Source organism: Macrobrachium nipponense, chromosome 11 (genome assembly GCF_015104395.2).
Source record: "Macrobrachium nipponense isolate FS-2020 chromosome 11, ASM1510439v2, whole genome shotgun sequence".
Taxonomy (NCBI): Eukaryota; Metazoa; Arthropoda; class Malacostraca; order Decapoda; family Palaemonidae; genus Macrobrachium; species Macrobrachium nipponense.
Genome location: NC_061087.1, coordinates 104,040,533 through 104,045,532, shown reverse-complemented (window position 1 = coordinate 104,045,532; position 5,000 = coordinate 104,040,533).

The following is a 5,000-nucleotide window of genomic DNA, read 5'->3' as shown; positions in this document are numbered from 1 at the left end:
GAGTAATGTTTCTCAAGTGTGGGCATCTAAGGTACACCACTTCAGGAAGAAAGAAAAAAAATAAGTAGTGTGTCTCAAACGTAAGCAGGTGAGGTACACCACTGCACGTAGTAAGAAAAATGAGTAATGTCTCTCAATGTATGCAGCTAAATGAAAAAAAGTATTGCTTCTCAAAAGAGGGCAGGTGAGAAACACCAAATTCAGATGAAAAAAGGGAATGTTTCTCATAAGTGTGCAGGTGAGAACCAACACTAAATTCAGATGAAAAAAAAAAGCAATGTTTCTCAAATGTGGACAGCCAGATGATAAAAAGTAGTAATGAAACTCAAATGTAGGCAGGTAGATAATAAAAGAAGTCATGCTTCTCAAATGTGGACAGGTAAGGTATACCACCACTGGTAAAAGAAAAAAAAATAGAAAAGTAGTGTTTCTCAAATGTGGACAGGTAAGGTAAAAAAAACACCACTACAGGTAAAAAAAAAAAATTGTGTTTCTCAAATGTGCAAGCCAATATCAATATTTTCGACCAGCGGGGCCACTTACCGTGCAATTGCAGGACGTAAATTAACAGAAGCATGTGATATTGCATGCAATAATCCCAGCGGTGACGCTGTCAAGATTGAATAGCAGTGCTTAGTGCCTTGTGCTCAATGCGATTTATGAGGCGAACTGTTGCTAAAGCTTTTATTTAAGTTTTATATGAAAAGGATTTCTGACCCTTCTTCTTAAATAAAAGATGCGAGTCTTGTTCCTAATAAGAAAAGACAGCTTTTGGTTCCTATTACTAGTATTATTACTATTATTACTGATAATAATAATGATAATAATAATAATTCAAAACTTATTATAGGATTCGAGATTTTTTTCATTGAAAGAAAAGAAATGATTTTTCGTAGGACGATGATAATAATAATAATAATATAGTAATAATAATAATAATATAATAATAATAATAATAATATAATAATAATATAATAATAATAATAATAATAATATAATAATAACAATAATAATAATAATTCAAGACATCAAAAAACTCGAGATTTTTTTTTGAAGAAGAGAAATCGATTATTAATACAACAACAACAACACAACAACAAGAACACAACAACAACAACAATAATAATAATAATCTAATAATAATAATAATAATAATAATAATAATAATAATAATAATAATATAATAATAAAAATAATAATAATCCAAGAATGAATAAAGATATTCAAGATTTTTTATTTCAAAGAAGAGAAAATCGTTTAGTGAGACGACGACGACGACGATATAATATAATAATAATAATAATAATAATAATAATAATAATAATAATGATAATAATAATAAATAATCTTGAATAATAATATAATAATATTAATACACTTACATCTTCAACATTAACTTTGATCTTGTATATACCATCGGAGGTCATAGATAATAAATAATAATAATAATAATAATAATCAATAATAATAATAATATAATAATAATAATAATAATAATGAATAATAAATTCTCCGTCTTTAACCTTTGACCTTGAACTCAACACCCTCACAGAGGGTCGTTCTTTCCCCACCGTAGGTCATATTTCACTCCGGTCCGCCTTTATGAAATGACCTTTCACTTACACAGGTGTGGCATTTGTCACGCGAATTACACCGAATTCATTTCGCGGGCCGAATTCGCGAGAGGCAAATTGCCCCGCGTCTATTTAACCGCACGGGTGTAAATCACTCTCGGGTATTTCAACGGGGAACATTATGTAATTACGATTTCATATGGAGCTAGTTTTTTTGTTTTTAGTTGAGGTTATTATTATTATTATTATTATTATTATTATTATTATTATTATTATTAATTATTATTATTATTATTATTATTATTATTATTAATCGCGAAATAATGTCTCTTCTTTAAATAAAAAAAAATGGAATCTTTTGATAAATCCTGGAATTATTATTATTGTTATCGTCTCACGAAATAATTTCTCTTCATTGAATGAAAAAAATCTGGAATCCTATAATAAGGTTTGAAGTATTAATATGATGATTATGATGATGATGATGATATGATGATGATCATTATTATTATTATTATTATTATTATTATTATTATTACCCCACCACGAAATAATTTCTCTTCTTTAAATAAAAAAAAGAATTCTGGAATCTTTTAATGAATCTGGAATTATTATTAGTTATTATTATTATTATTATTATTATTATTATTATTATTTTTTTTTTGCTCTATCACAGTCCTCCAATTTCGACTGGGTGGTATTTATAGTGTGGGGTTCCGGGTTGTGCTATCCTGCCCATCCTTAGGAGTCCATCACTTTTCTTACTATGTGCGCCGTTTCTAGGATCACTCTTCTGCATGAGTCCTGGAGCTACTTCAGCTCTAGTTTTTCCAGATTCCTTTTCAGGGATCTTGGGATCGTGCCTAGTTGCTCCCTATGATTATGGGTACGATTTCCACTGGCATATCCCATATCTTTCCTATTTCTATTTTCAGATCTTGATACTTATCCATTTTTTCCCTCTCTTTCTCTCTTCAACTCTGGTGTCCCCGCCCATGGTATTGGCAACATCAATGAGTGATACTTTCTTCTTGACTTTGTCAATCACGTCACGTCTGGTCTGTTTGCACGTATCACTATCCGTTCTGATACCATAGTCCCAGAGGTCTTTTTGCCTGATCGTTTTTCTATCACTCCTTCAGGTTGGTGCTCGTACCACTTATTACTGCAAGTTAGCTGATGTTTCTTGCACAGGCTCCAGTGGAGGGCTTTTGCCACTGAATCATGCCTCTTTTTGTACTGGTTCTGTGCAAGTGCCGGGCATTCACTTGCTATGTGGTTTATGGTTTCATTTTTCGTATTGCACTTCCTACCTATGGGAGAGATGTTATTTCCATCTATCATACTTTGAACATATCTGGTTCTTAGGGCCTGATCTTGTCCGCTGTTATCATTCCTTCAGTTTCCTTCTTTAGCTCTCCCCTCTGTAGCCATTGCCAATTGTCATCGCTGGCTAGTTCTTTAGTCTGTCTCATGTATTGTCCGTGCATTGGTTTGTTGTGCCAGTCCTCTGTTCTTTCTGTCTTTCTCCTGTCTCTGTATATTTCTGGGTCCTTCGTCTACTTTTATTAGTCCTTCTTCCCATAGCACTCTTAGCCACTCGTCTTCACTGGTTTTCAGATATTGCCCCAGTGCTCTGCTCGATGTTGACGCAGTCCTCTATACTTAGTAGTCCTCTCCCTCCTTCCTTTCGTGTTATGTATAGTCTGTCCGTATTTGCTCTTGGGTTTAGTGCATTGCGTATTGTCATTTGTTTCCTGGTTTTCTGATCTATGCTGCGGAGTTCTGCCTTCGTCCATTCCACTATTCCTGCGCTGTATCTGATTACTGGCACTGCCCATGTGTTTTATGGGCTTTTATCATATTTCGCGTTGAGTTTTGACTTGAGTATCGCCTTGAGTCTCTGCATATATTCTTTCCTGATCGTGTCCTTCATCTCTTGGTGTTTTATATCTCCTCCTTCCATTATTCCCAGGTATTTGTATCCCGTCTCATCTAGTGTTTGATGTTGCTCCCATCGGTAGCTTTATCCCTTCAGTTCTCGTTACTTTGCCTTTTTGTATGTTGACTAAGGCGCATTTTTCTATTCCAAACTCCATCCTGATGTCCCCAGATACAATCCTTACAGTCTGGATTAGGGTATCTATTTCCTTGATGCTCTTACCATACAGCTTGATGTCGTCCATGAACATCAGATGGTTAATTCTGTTGCCTCTTTTCTTGAGTTGGTACCCGGCATCCATCTTCTGTAGTACTTTTTGTCATGGGAATCATGGCTACTACAAGAGTAGTGGGGACAGTGAGTCGCCCTGGAAGATCCCTCTCCTGATATTAACCTCTGCTAGTCTTATTCCAGAGGCTTGTAAGTATGTATTCCAGTTGCGCATTGTATTTTTTGAGGAAGCTGATGGTATTTTCCTCTGCCCCATATATTTTCAGGCATTCTATTAGCCATGTGTGTGGTATCATGTCGAAGGCTTTCTTATAGTCTATCCATGCCATGCTTAGGTTGGTTTTCCTTCTCCTACTGTTCTTCATTACCATTTTGTCTATCAGGAGCTGGTCTTTTGTGCCCCTACACTTCCTTCTGCAGCCTTTCTGTTGGTGGGGGATGGTGTTTGTCTCCTCTAGGTATTTGTATAGCCGTTTCACTGATGATACCTGTTAGTAACTTCCACATTATTGGTAGGCAGGTGATAGGCCTGTAGTTACTGGCTATATTTCCCTTACTCTTGTCTTTTTGTACTAAGGATGTTCTTCCTGTGGTCATCCATTTTGGGTGCTTGGTGATTTGAGATACAATGCTGGAGTTGTTCTGCTATTGAAGTTTTTGAGCCTAGTTATCCATGACTTGGAATTCATCGGGACCTGGGGCTTTCCAGTTTGGCATTTTCTTTAGTTGGTGTCTGACTGTGTCTGTCGTGATGTCTGTGAATCTTTGTTTTATTCTCCCTGTTTCTTCTTCCTTGACTTCCTGGAGCCATGTTGCATGTTTGTTGTGTGATACCGGATTGCTTCTCCATATGTTTTCCCAGAGTCTCTTACTTGGTTCGGCTTCAGGAATTTCTGGGTGGTTGTCTTCCCCTCTTAGTTGGCTGTATTATTATTATTATTATTATTATTATTATTATTATTATTATTATTATTATTATTATTATTATTATTATTATTATTATTATTATTATTATTATTATTATTATTTCCTTTTTTTTTTTGCTCCATCACAGTCCTCCAATTCGACTGGGTGGTATTTATATGTGGGGTTCCGGGTTGCCATCCTGCCTCCTTAGGATTCCATCACTTTTCTTACTATGTGTGCCGTTTTCTAGGATCACACTCATCTGCATGAGTCCTGGAGCTACTGCAGCCTCTAGTTTTTCCTAGATTCCTTTTCAGGGATCTTGGATCGTGCCTCGTGCTCCTATG